Below are 14284 nucleotides of genomic sequence, written 5' to 3'. Positions count from 1 at the left end.
GATCATAGAACCAAAGCCCTTCCCGTGTGTTTCCTGAAGCTGGCTTGGCCTGCGAGGGAAGTACATGGGAGATCTTAGCTGCAGTTTACTCATGAGCACCATTGGTCAGGAGAGACAGGGAAAAAGGCCAATGGTGCTCACGAGTAAACTCTCTGGAGCAGCCTAGAGCTGGGCCTGAAAGGAGGCCAAGCCATGCCATGTTGCCCCCGAAGCAGCCCTTCAGCCAAACAGGCAAGTCCAGAGTGGGTCTCCCTCCTGCAGTATGCTGATTTCCTCATTTAATTTTGGAGCCGCCCGGGCAAGGGCAGCCTGCCGTATCCAGGCCCGACAGCATCCCCCCTCCCAGCGGTGATCCCTGTTGTGCGAGCCGGTCCATCTAGCCCAAGCCCACCAGGCATTCCTGGCCAGTCCCCTGAAGGACGCACGTGAAGGAATGATTGCCTTCTGCCAGACAACCTGACCTCACCCACCCAGTCACGATGTGGGAGTGCCTAGCCTCCCAACCACCACCACCCCGCTCTCTGGCATGGCAGCAGCAGCTCTGGAAGAGGGCAGAAACAGCCTCATGTTTTGCTACCTGGCTGCTTCAGGAGCGAGAGGCATAAAGAGGCCAGTTAACAGCCCAAAGCATCACTTGCTTTGCTCTTCCATCTTCGCTCTTGCAAGTTTCACCACCCTTTCTCATGCTGCACGGGCCTCCCGATCTTTGAGACTGCAGCATCTCCCTAAATGAGAAAGCAAGACAAGGGGAGCCAAAAAAAGGCAGCGGAGGCAGGTGAGCTGGCTTCTTTATTTCCCTTCGCTCCCGAGCAAAAAGAAGGGCAGCAAAAAAAAAAGCAGAGGGGAGGGGGCAGGACACCCCATGTGCACATACCTCCTGGGCTTTCCTGTATACACTGCCTCTAAAGTGGTAAGTTAAAAAATCGAGGCGAGGGGACAAAAAAAGGCAATCTGTCAGGGCAATCCAAGCAACTGCTGTTCTGGGAGAACGTGCGCCGTTTAGTCACTTTTGCTTCCCTTCTGTTAAAGCCCACGCCTCAGGAAAGAGAAGAGGGGAAAGTCTCCAGCCCTGCAGGTGCCACAAGGGGAATGGCAAGCTCATGGGTGAGGGGGCAAGAAGAAGAGAGCGAGACTAGAACAAGAGGGGGGGAAAGAGGAAGGGGCAGTTGCGATGTTGGTGCTCAGGTCTCAAACCCCTTCCTTTGCTGGAGAAGTGAAAGGCTTTGTCCTTTATTAGTTTGCTTGCACGCACCCACACACAAACACGCACCAACGCACATGAGAGAAAGAGAGGGGGAGAGAAAGAGAGCGATGAGAAAGAGATTGGAACACTGCTGTCATGTCTCCCCTAGACCTTCTTGTCATTAAACTAGACATACCCAGTTCCTGCAACCATTCTTCATATATTTTAGCCTGCAGTCCCCTAATCATCTTTGTTGCTCTTCTCTGCGCTCTTTCTAGAGTCTCCACATCTTTTTTACATCGTGATGACCAAAACTGAATGCAATATTCCAAGTGTGGCCTTACCAAGGCATTATAAAGTGGTATTAACACTTCATGTGATCTTGATTGTATCCCTCTGTTTATGCAGCCTAGAACTGTGTTGGCTTTTTTGGCAAAAAACATAGAAAAACCTCAGTCACATGACTGTGTGGGATATTGTAACTGGTCATAAATGTGTGTGTGTGTAGATGTATGCATGGCTGTCAAAACTCAAAAATAGGTCAAGTAGGGAGGTCAGTTGTAAATTAGAACACTTGCTAAGCAACCGGCCATTAAGCGAGAACCACTTGTATTTGGTTTGCCTTAAGGATTCAGAGCTGTATGGAATCTGATTTCCTTTTCCCTTTGGGGGATTGCAAAAGGTCTGGAGGGGGAAATTCTCATAAGGGGAACTAGGATCGTGACCACCTAGCCACCCCCACCCAGTCACATGATGCCAAGCTACCCCCACCCAGACACTTGACTGCCAAGCCACTCCCACCTAGTCACATGACTGTCAAGCCACCCCATCCAGTCACATGACCACCAAGCCACGCCTACCAAATAAGCCATACCTACAGAACCGGTAGTAAAAATGTTTGAAACCCACCACTGGTTCATACATACTGCATACATACAAAAAAGTACAATGATGTCTAGTTTGTGGAATTAACTTATTCTGGATTTTTCTTTCCAGAGCAGCCTTTCCTGAGCTGTATCAAATCTCAACATTTATTTGCTTCTATACTCCCAATAACAAGGTAGAAGAAATCAAAAGAGGCTTCATTTCCTAGAACCAATATCTTCTTGGTCAACTAGTTATTAAAATGAATTTTTAAATAAAAAGTATATTATGCAAATTTCTCACACACCAGACAAACTAAGCTTGAAACTTTCAGATTCGGGTTTTCCCAGATGTGCCTATATGACATCTCTAATAAAATGTAACTTTGAGGAAACTCAAGCCTCGGATTTTTTTTTCCATTTGGCGTGTTACTTGGAGTCCTGATAAACAGTTTGACTTGAGGTAAATATGATGATGACTATGATGGCAGCTATAAGACAGTTCGAAATTTCCTCTGAATTCCAAAAGAGGTCATCATGTTTTATGGACCAGAAACCCAACATATGAGAAATAATAGTCCCAAACAATCGGAGGCTGTGGGAAAGCTGCTATATCTGCTGAAAGTGGAATTATTTTATTTTTATTTATTTATTTATTTATTAAATTTTTATACCGCCCTTCTCCCGAAGGACTCAGGACAAAACTCAATATATATACAATTAAAACCAGAATTTAAAACGAAACAAATTGCAAAAAAGGCCAACATTAAAATTTAAAAATTTAAAACCTTAAGACAATAAAACCCAATTTAAAATAGTAAAAACTATTATGCCAGTCCCGCTTGAATAAATAAATATGTTTTTAGTTCACGGCGAAAGGTCCGAAGATCAGGCACTTGGCGTAAGCCAGGGGGAAGTTCATTCCAGAGCGTCGGAGCTCCGACAGAGAAGGCCCTACTCCTGGGGGCCGCCTGCCGACACTGTTTGGCGGAGGGAACCCTGAGAAGACCCTCTCTGTGGGAGCGTACGGGTCGGTGGGAGGCATAGGGTTTAATTTAATTTAATTTATCATTTAATTTAATAGTATATCATTTTATTTTATCATTTATATTATATATATATATATATATATATATATATATATATATATATATATATATATATATATATATATATATATATATATATTTGTTTTCTGAGGTTTTCACGGGTGTTTGTATATAGGTCTTTGGTTGTTGGGTTTTCTCCGTGTAAAATTGGAAGTGTCTTGGCGGCGTTTCGTGAAGTCTCATTCGTCATCTTCAGGCTTCAACCGTGCTTCTGGGAGCAATGTGTGATCGCAGCTGTTTCTTCCTTTTAACTGCTAGTGGGGGTTTGAACTGATTGGGTGGGAGCTTGGCTGTGCTCTGATTGGATGGGGGTTTTTCTGTGCTCTGATTGGCTGGGGGTGTGTCCTGTGTTGGTGGGGGCTTGGTTGTGCTCAGTCTAGTCTGTGCTGCAGGGGGATTTGAGCTGGTGAGCTGCATAGCTGTTGTTTGGCTTTGTGGTCGTGCTACATCTTCATAGTGGGTGTCAGTCTGCTGCATGAATGGATTGGAGGGGTTTGAAATGGCTAATGTTGCAGCTGCGGTCTGGCTTCTGGTCCTTGGTCGTGCTTCATGATCAGTGTGGGTTTGGGTCTGCTTTCTGGGTGGATGTGTGGTGGTGACATCCTGTGTGGACCTGTGTGGACCTTCCAATTTTACACGGGAGAAAACCCGAACAACCAAAGACCTATATATATATATATATATATATATATATATATATATATATATATATATATATATATATATATATATATATATATATATATATATATATATATATATATATGATATTATATTATATAAATTTATCATTTAATTTAATAGTATTTTTTTCACCTGTTTCATATTTTTCAACATTGGACATCAGAGTCATCAAAATGCAAACTTCCAGAACTTAAATTATCCTTTAAGTGTCACGTATAGACAAGATTCATAAAAATATCTTAACTCCAGCAGAGCAAATGAGAAAATGTAGCTTCTTATTTGTGTTTGAGTCTACTAGTGAAGCCACCATGACTTCTTCCCCTCGTCCCCCAAAACCTTGTAAGCTTTCATGCTAAGAATAAACAACCTCTAGATCCGGTTCAACTTCCAGAGTAGTTCCAAGAGCTGTCACTTATTTGTAATTTTACAAAAGGGCAAATTGCAATGTATTGTGTTAGCCATGTTTATTTTCATTGAGAACCAAGGTGGAGCAGTAGTTAAGGTTGCTGGGTGAGAAACAGAAAGATCCAGATTCTAGTATCTTTCCTTAGACACAGAACCAGCTAGATGACCTTGGGCCAGTAACTGCCTCTCCTAGTAAATGCCAAGTAAATGCCAATCTCCTTTAATATGCCAAGCTCCTTTAATAAACAAATCCTTCACTGTATTGAGAACTTTGCTGTAAGAACTAAATGCAAAAAAAGAAAAAAAGAAAAAGCAGGGCTTGCAGCTGTGCAGGATAAATGCTAAGAGTAAAAACTCTATTTTAATTAATTCACATTTAGATTATATCTTGGTCTCTCTCCACCCTTTGAAGACCAAATGTGGTTCTTCTCCCACAACAAAACAAAACCACACACACACACACAACATTTTAAGCCAATCAGAGAAAAGGATATTGTATTTTGGTAATGTTGCATGGTTACCATTGGATAAAGTATTTCCTCAAGCTATCAATCCCCTTTCTCAAACACCTTGGGCTGCTTCCATTATTCATTATTAATTTTGATTCCATTTTTGACAATATTTATATGACAGCAAAAGATTGTGTAATATTTTTCTTTAGTGTTGTGTTTATCACTGCTATTGTTTTGTCTTTAAAAAGTACAGTTATAATATATTATTTTGTCTTAAATTAAAATAGTTGTTTTGATTGGTTTTCAATATATAATATTAATTTTATTGCTATCCATTTTAGCCAAGAAATCATACATTTCAGTAAACATAATATATAATTACACATTGGAGCTCTATTTATACCATTTTGCCATTCACAGCAAAATCTTTTTAACCATTTATACCAGCGTGGTGACCTGCCAGGTGGGGGGAGTGGGGAACCAGGGTGCATGAGTGGCAGGCTGGTGCACGCACACTTGTGCGAGCAGCTCAATTTGTGCAAATTGAGCTGTGTGCGTGTGTGCATGTCGGCCTGCCACTTGCGCAGCCCGGTTACGAATAGACCGTGGCCCTGATTTATACAATCTCCAGTGTTTCAAAAACAATTTTTTATTGCCTAAATACCCATATATGCAAGCCCTAGCATGAAGGAATGTTTCTAAAAATCAGTTGGTAAATGTTAAATATACATGTAGTGATGTGTAATCATGCAAAGATTACACATCACTTACATGTGCAATATGTCATATGAGGAATACACTCTCAAATTGTACCTTCATCAAAAGGCAAATATTTGGATGTACTTATTTATATCACATCAAGGAAATAGGTGTGGGACTATATAGTATTGAAGTTCTACAGATGTATATATTGCCTATATAAAAATGTATTTGAGTTTTAGTAGTTTGAATTTATATTTAATTTCATCAGGGTAGTGGGATTTGTGAGATTAAGCTTCTAGATTGAGAAATGAACTAAATTTGTACATCTTTAAGTTTAGACCAAAGCAAAGTGGGTCTTATATGAACCACATCTGACAAATTATTATTAGTTTTATCTTAAATATTTCTATATAAAAGTTCATAAAATTCTTAAGAAGAAGCTGTTGTTAATATAGTTTTTATTGTAATTAGAAATGTCTCCATATTCCTAAGTGAACACATTATCTTTCTCAAAATCTCTGTCTGAATGAGCAGGAAGCGTGAGTATTTTTAAATTTCAAATATGTCACGTTTTTGTTTTTATTGGCCTTTGATGTTGGTGAAAAAGGGATAGATCACACTATTATATTACTTGAAGAAATGATAATTCTTACTCTCTAGTCAAGATACACAACTGTAGCACTGAAATGCACAGAAAGGGTATCTACTGATATGGTGTTGTTTTTTTTAAAAAAGTCAGGATGGCAGCTGTACAGACTGGATCAAAGTCCTACCTTTTTTTACATTAAATATGGGAGGAACTTTAATTCCACTGCTGTGGATTGCCATCTTGACTGTTTTGACTATGTTCAATGGACAAAGGACAAACTATATTCCAGCTGTAGTTCCAAAACTTAAGCATTTTGATGGTCCTGAAATAAATATTTCCTATGAAGAAATCTGCTGCAATGCATGAAATGTATTTTGTTTGTGTTCAAGAGCATTGAGATCCACCAAACCAGAGGCAGATTAGCAGCAAATACTGGGAAAAGTGGAAGGGAAGATTAGAATTAGCAGTAAGGATAATAGATTGGGTGCACCATTAAAACCTGAAAGACCAGGTTAGGAGTAAATTGTCATGGAGAAAATCTATCTGTGTGGTCACTAGGACCTGCAAATAGAAATAGAATGACTATGACAAAAGAAAATGATGATGATGATGATGATGATGATGATGATGATGATGATAACAACAACAACAACAACAACAGATGCTTTGAGTGCAATCCCAAAACACCTGGAACACTATTTGAACACCATCAGCATTGACAAACTCACCATCAGTCAATTGCAGAAGGCAGCTTTACTTGGAAAAGCTTACATCCTGTGATGATACCTTTAGCAATAGCACTTAGCAATAGCACTTAGACTTATATAGAATAGAATAGAATAGAATAGAATAGAATAGAATTTTATTGGCCAAGTGTGATTGGACACACAAGGAATTTGTCTTGGTGCATATGCTCTCAGTGTACATAAAAGAAAAGATACGTTCATCAAGGTACAACATTTACAACACAATTGATGATCAATATATCAATATAAATCATAAGGATTGCCAGCAACAAGTTATAGTCATACAGTCATAAGTGGAAAGAGATTGGTGATGGGAACTATGAAACGATTAATAGTAGTGCAGATTCAGTAAATAGTCTGACAGTGTTGAGGGAATTATTTGTTTAGCAGAGTGATGGCCTTCAGGAAAAAACTGTTCTTGTGTCTAGTTGTTCTGGTGTGCAGTGCTCTATAGCGTCGTTTGAGGGTAGGAGTTGAAACAGTTTATGTCCAGGATGCGAGGATCTGCAAATATTTTCACGGCTCTCTTCTTGATTCGTGCAGTATACAGGTCCTCAATGGAAGGCAAGTTGGTAGCAATTATTTTTCTGCAGTTCTAATTATCCTCTGAAGTCTGTGTTTTCTTGTTGGGTTGCAGAACCGAACCAGACAGTTATAGAGGTGCAAATGACAGACTCAATAATTCCTCTGTAGAATTGGATCAGCAGCTCCTTGGGCAGTTTGAGCTACTGAGTTGGCGCAGAAAGAACATTCTTTGTTGTCCTTTTTAATGATGTTTTGATGTTAGCTGTCCATTTGAGATCTTGCGATATGATAGAACCCAGAAATTTGAAGGTTTCTACTGTTGATACTGTGTTGTCAAGTATTGTGAGAGGTGGAAGTATGGAAGGGTTTTCCTAAAATCTACCACCATTTCTACGGTTTTGAGTGTGTTCAGTTCCAGATTGTTTTGGTTGCACCACAAGGCTAGTCGTTCGACCTCTCGTCTATATCGGATTCGTCATTGTCTCGAATGAGACCAATCACTGTTGTGTCATCTGCGAACTTCAGTAGCTTAACAAATGGATCATTGGAGATGCAGTCATTGGTATACAGAGAGAAGAAGTGGGAGAGCACACAGCCTTGGGGGCCCCTGTGCTAATTGTACAGGTATTTGATGTGATCTTGCTTAGCTTCACCTGCTGCTTCCTGTTTGTTAGGAAGCTTGTGATCCACTTACAAGTCTGTTCCGGTACCTGTAGCTGGTTTAGCTTAGTTAGAAGAATGTCTGGAATGATGGTATTGAATGCTGAACTAAAGTCTACAAAGAGGACCCTTGCATAGGTCTTTGGAGACTCAAGATGTTGTAGGATGTAGTGCAGAGCCATATTAACAGCATCATCTGTTGATCTATTTGCTCGGTATGCAAATTGCAAGGGGTCTAAAAGCGGATTCGTGATGGTTTTCAGGTAGGAAAGCACTAGCCTTTCAAAGGTTTTCATGACTACAGATGTTAGAGCAACTGGTCTGTAGTCATTCAGTTCCTTGATGGTGGGCTTCTTCGGCACTGGGATGATGGTAGAGCGTTTGAAGCATATATACTGCTTTACAGTGCTTTTACAGCCCTCTCTAAGCAGTTTACAGAGTCAGCATATTTCCCCCAACAATCTGGGTCCTCATTTTACCCATCTTGGAAGGATGGAAGGCTGAGTCAACCTTGAGCCTGGTGAGATTTCAACTGCCAAATTGCAGGCAGCCGGAAGTCAGCAGAGGTAGCCTGCAGTACTGCTGTCTAACAAGTGCACCACTATGCTCTTTAATACCATCAAACAAAATCTGCCTGTCCCAGATCCCTGGGTAGACTTGATAGATGGACAATAGATGGATGAAAATGCCAAATCCAGCCTAAACTTTGGCTGACTTGCAATGAACCGTGATAATAGAAAGGCTATAGCAACTTGGGGTAAGAGAATCTGAAGCAGCAAAATGTTGAATCAATTCAACTGTTGCATATTTCCTAATGGTCAGATCATCCTGACTGAGAAAAATATGTTTCTACTAATAAAAACTCCAAGGGTATTTGTGAACTAGATTAATGGATTGATAAAATTTCAGGAATAGATGCAAGAGATAATCATTCATGACTTTGTATCCCATTATTCAACCAGTGGCATATAAGAAATATGCTTTCAAAGTATTAGATCAGAGTTGCTGTGACAAAGAAATATTGATTATAGCAAAGGTGGGCTATTTTCGTTCTTATTGTTACTTCATTGAGTATACCGCCAGGGATAAATTTAGTCCATTATTTTTATTTTTATTTTTTTGCTGGGATAAACACTTTCTAGGAATAGGGAGAAAAATGCTGGACTTTTAAATGTGTCTGGTTTAGCATTACCCCTTTCATTTCATATTTCCTGTGGTAAGCTGTGGGAATTTGGTCTTTGAATTAGACACCGTTAAGTGTATGCTTTCATAACACATTCTCTTTGACTGCACTATATACAATTGTATGTCACATTTTTTGATTTATAAAATATGCTTATCAGACTATATAAGTACATACAAAATAAAAATTCATTACACATACTGAGATACTGCCTTTTTTAAAGTAATCGTAAGGTTTCGGGGGAGAATATCTAATGATTTAATAAATTTTTATCTAGAATGTATGAAGACACTTCAAATTTATGTTGAAAATGTGAATAACAAGAAACAACATTTTATTATGTTTGGCAGATAGGTAAAAAGCTAGAAAATTCTGAATTCAAATACAAACACTGATTCAAAGGGATTTTAAAGATTAATATACAATTGAGACCAGGGGTTTTTCTTTTGGGATTGATGGACAAACAACTGAAAAAAAGTGTGGAACCTTTTTTTTGTACATGATAAATAGTGGTTATGGTGTCCACAAAGATGGAAAGATTTGGTACTGACCACAATAGAGGATTAGTTGGTAAAGACAATAGAACTGGCTTAGATGGCTAAATTTGGATCAGAGAAAAGGCAACACTTGTCTTTATTGCTGACTAGGATATCCTTATGGACTTTTTAAAAACGCAGAATGATTATGGTTTGATGATTAGACAGGAAAGATTACAGACAGAATAAAGTTATGTTTTAACTATAGAGTAGGAAGTAAATTTATCTATTCATACCAATGTAAAGGAGATCAGAAGCTGCTCCTTTGTATAATTTTTTTTCTTTTCTATTTTTCTTTTACTCCCCCCCACCCTTTTTTCTTGTTTGCACTTTTAGCTTTCTGTTTTGCTTCCCCCACCCCAACATCTTACTTTATGTTACAGCATTGTCTTTTTAATCTTTTAATCTTAGGCTGCATAAACAGAGGGATAGAATTAAGATCACGTGAAGTGTTAATACCATTTTATAATGCCTTGGTAAGGCCACACTTGGCATACTGCCTTCAGTTTTGGTCGCCACGATGTGAAAAAAGATGTTGAGACTCTAGAAAGAGTGCAGAGAAGAGCAACAAATATGATTAGGGGACTGGAGGCTAAAACAGATGAAGAATGGTTTCAGGAACCCTTTAGTTCCTGAAACTAAACTATGTCTAGTTTAATGAAAAGAAGGACTAGGGGAGACATGATAGCAGTGTTCCACTATCTCAGGGGCTGCCACAAAGAAGAGGGAGTTAAGCTATTCTCCAAAGCACCCAAGAGCAGGACAAGACTCAATGGGTGGAAACTAATCAAGGAGAGAAGCAATTTAAAACTAAGGAGAAATTTCCTGACAGAACAATTAATCAGTGGAACAACTTGCTTCCAGAAGTTGTAAATGCTCCAAAACTGGAAGTTTTTAAGAAGATGTTGGATAACCATTTGTCTAAAGTGGTGTAGGGTTTCCTGCCTGGGCAGGAGGTCAGACTAGAAGACCTCCAAGGTCCCTTCCAACTCTGCTATTCTATTCTATTCTATTCTATTCTATTCTATTCTATTCTATTCTATTCTATTCTATTTTCTTTTCAAATTAATAAAAATTATATTAAAAATAATGATTTAATAAAAATTTGGGCTAAATTGAGTTTATAAGAAACATAGACCTTAGCTCAAAAGGCTAAATCAAAAGTTTCCTTCCTATCTCTCTTCTGCTCCCTATATGGACATGATGGCAAACTTATGGCATGCATGCCACAGGTGGCACACGTAGCCATATTGGTGGGCACGCGAGCTCAGCTCCAGTGCGCATGCATGTGCTGGCCAGCTGATTTTCACACCTTCTGGGCCCACCAGAAATAAGGAAAAAGGCTGTTTTCTGCTTCCGGAGGGCCTTGGGGGTGTGTGGGGAAGGCCTGATTTTTTTCTACCCAGCCTCCAGAGCCTTTCTAGGAGTTTGGGGAGGGCAAAAACAGCCTTCCCTACCCCCCCCCGGAGGCCCTTCTGAAGCTGGAAGCAGCCTGTTTGCCAACTTCCGGATCAGAAGTTGGCAAACAGGCCATTTCCAGCCTCCAAAGGACTCCGGGGGAGTAGGGAAGGCCATTTTTGCCCTCCCCAGACTCCTAGAAAGGCTCTGGGGGCTGGGGAAAGCAAAAAATGGGCCTACCGTGCCATCACATGCCAGGGGCAGGGTGCATAGAATTATGGGTGTGGGTATGCATGCACACGCCCCACCCCGGCTCCTGGCACGTGATGGCAAAAAGATTAGCCATCATTGCTATATGGCAACCAAATTTATTTTCAAAAATCAACCAGGCGTAGCAAGATGATATTAAAATTAGTTTTGCTGTGGTGTACTGTAGTAAGGAGGTGGATTCCCAGGAGGCAGGGTGTAACTCAGTCCAAATAGGTGTGTGAGAGAAAGAGTTTGAAGACAGCCTCTGCCAAATAGATCAGAGTATATTGTACCTGCAGATAGCAAAGAGCTCCATCTGGCAAAATTTTGTTTATAAGTGTGAAACTATAAAAAAAACTCTGCTTGGAAGAATCACCACATGCCGTTCTTGGTTTGGGGCCTGCCATTTGTTTTGGGCTTTGGTTTTGGGCCTGCCAATGATTGTTTTTGATGCAAATATGCATTGCTATATATTGAAAGTTGTATGTATGTTGTATGACATTTGCTTCTGGACTTCATACTTCCACAAGACATCTGGATGAGAACTAGGCACCGTCCCCTATGAAGGCCATTACATAACTGATCATCAGAGACTGAGGCAGAACCTAGACTGAAACAGACCGTTGATACTTTGGATTACAAAATCTGGATTGCAATAGTCAGATGGGATCAAAGAGTTAATTTTTTGTGACTTCTTGATGCATTCTATTAATCATCTGGATATTTGCAGCTCACATCCAGCAGACCTACAAATAGAGGGTGATGTTATAAAAGGGAAAATGTTTCTAGAACAAAACAAACAGCAGAAGTCGGTATCTGCATTTTTTCATCTTTTTGCAGGGAAAGGGTTAAGCTAAACCTTGTAGAATAGTAGTGGTGAACCAGTGAACCTCAGTTCCCAGAGTTTTAATTCACCAATATATAGAAGAACGTAGAAGAATAGATTCCCTGCCTTGGTAAGTAGCATAGAAACTATTGTTCAGTCTGCATTAGAAGCTGTTCATCTTTATCTCATGAAGCTGGAGAAGTTGTCATGATTTATTAATATTATTTGTAGACTGCCATACAATGGAGTTGTCTGGGCAGTTCAGCAAGTTAAACAACAGTGAAATAACTTTCTAGAACTGGAATAGTAGTGGACATTCTATCCTTTGAAACTAAGGATAGTTTGAAAGGAACTATCACAGCAAAATAAAATGCTATATATATTTATAATAGCTTTCTCTCATTTTGCCCTCTTCAGGGAGAGAAAACTAAAAGCAACTTGGTAAGAATTTTGAATTAAATAACCTAGATTAAATTAGATGCAGACTGGAATCATTTTCCTTTCCTCATTTCTTATACAAAGGCTGAAGTAAGTAAAGTAATAAAAATAATTGGGGGAAAAACGGGTAACACTATCAGTTGCATTTAAGCAACTTCTTTCCTCTTTCTTTCCTATTTTTTTCCTCCTGATAACAGATTTTGAAACAGTTTTTATGGGACATTTAATGTTGAGTTTTATGGATTTACAACCCTGATAGAATTGTGGTGCTGATTTCTTTTGCTCCTGGCATTTTTGAAAACATGCTGTTTTGTCCTAACATCCAATTCCTAAAGGTTTGAAAAATATATTTCTACATGCAGTAAAATTAAGGAAAAAACTGGGGAAGGGATTATTTATTCCTTCTGGGTTAGAAATATGAATTTGAGTTGGGTTGATTTTCTTACCAAAAATGTGGCTTCTTCTGCAGTATCTAAGGCTAAGCCAATAAATTCCATTTATTGACCGATGGTTGTACAAACCAAACTGTGGTTCCCAAAGCTTCAGCTAAAATATGGAAGAAGTTCCTGACAGCCAATTCTATTCTTCTGTCATCTGATCCTTGGAGACATATTGTAGGGACAGAGAAATGCTACATCCTTAAAAAACAAAGAAGGTACTGAAAGAGGAATCGTTCATACAGGAAACGATAAAGTTGTGCATTTTGAGGTAGTAGATGAGTTGTATAGAGGATGACTATTATATGGGAAAAGCTAGCCTTTTTTGGCTAGCTGCTGAATACAACATTTCTGAAATAATCTTCCTCCACTACCATAGGTTTTATTTTCAGAAAGTTCAGATAACAGTTAAGTTCACATCCCAGTCTTAAATCATAGTTATTTAACCATTGATTGTTGAAAAGGATATATTTGTTTGAGTTCACACACCATGCAGTCAGTGGCTGTGATGGTTTTTTATAGATCATGCATTAAAATCACGGCTTAATATATTGTGTAAACTCATGTGTAAATACTATATAGCACAGGACTGATCAGAAGAAGCTTGTTCTTGCCAATAGAAAAATTTGTCCACTATTTTGCTGACAGGAGTACGGAGAGGAGAAAGGGGAAGTGGGTACTTTCTGACATTAAAAAGATTTCCCACTGATATAGAGGTTATCTTCTGTTGTCAGTTTTCCAATCTCATGGACTGATCACTGTGAGATCACAGAACTGTCAGCAAATGAGCCAATCTTTCCCTCTTCTCTTCCTGTGCTTCTCCTGCCATTCATGGGAAGTGAAGTGTGTGTGTGGGGGGGAGGAGATCTTTACCTACCACTCCATCAGGAAATCAGGTATTTTTGTGTTAGGAAAAATGATACCAAAGGGCCAAATCCCCTCCTTCTCTTTCCCCACTTCTTCTGACATCCTTTGGTGACCAGAGAATAGAGGAAAAAAGTAGGCCAAAGTCTTCCATCTGTCCATCTATCCATCTATCCATCTATCCATCCATCCATTCATCCATCCATCCATCCATCCAGATTAGAGAATTGATAGAGAAGACTATAAAGTGTGGAACAAACTATATGCTTGTCTCCTTTTTCTATATTCTTGCCATGGTTGCCCAAAACAGCAATTAGGACACAAGGGGAGAATATGTACCTTTCTATCTTCACCACTATCTATGGGAATCAGAAAAAGTCGGGAGAGAAACAAAGAGAACAGTCCCTCTGCTGCCAGCCTTTTAAGCCTCATGGA

This window comes from Ahaetulla prasina, chromosome 8 (assembly GCF_028640845.1).
Source record: "Ahaetulla prasina isolate Xishuangbanna chromosome 8, ASM2864084v1, whole genome shotgun sequence".
Lineage (NCBI taxonomy): Eukaryota > Metazoa > Chordata > Lepidosauria > Squamata > Colubridae > Ahaetulla > Ahaetulla prasina.
This window is presented reverse-complemented; position numbering follows the sequence as displayed.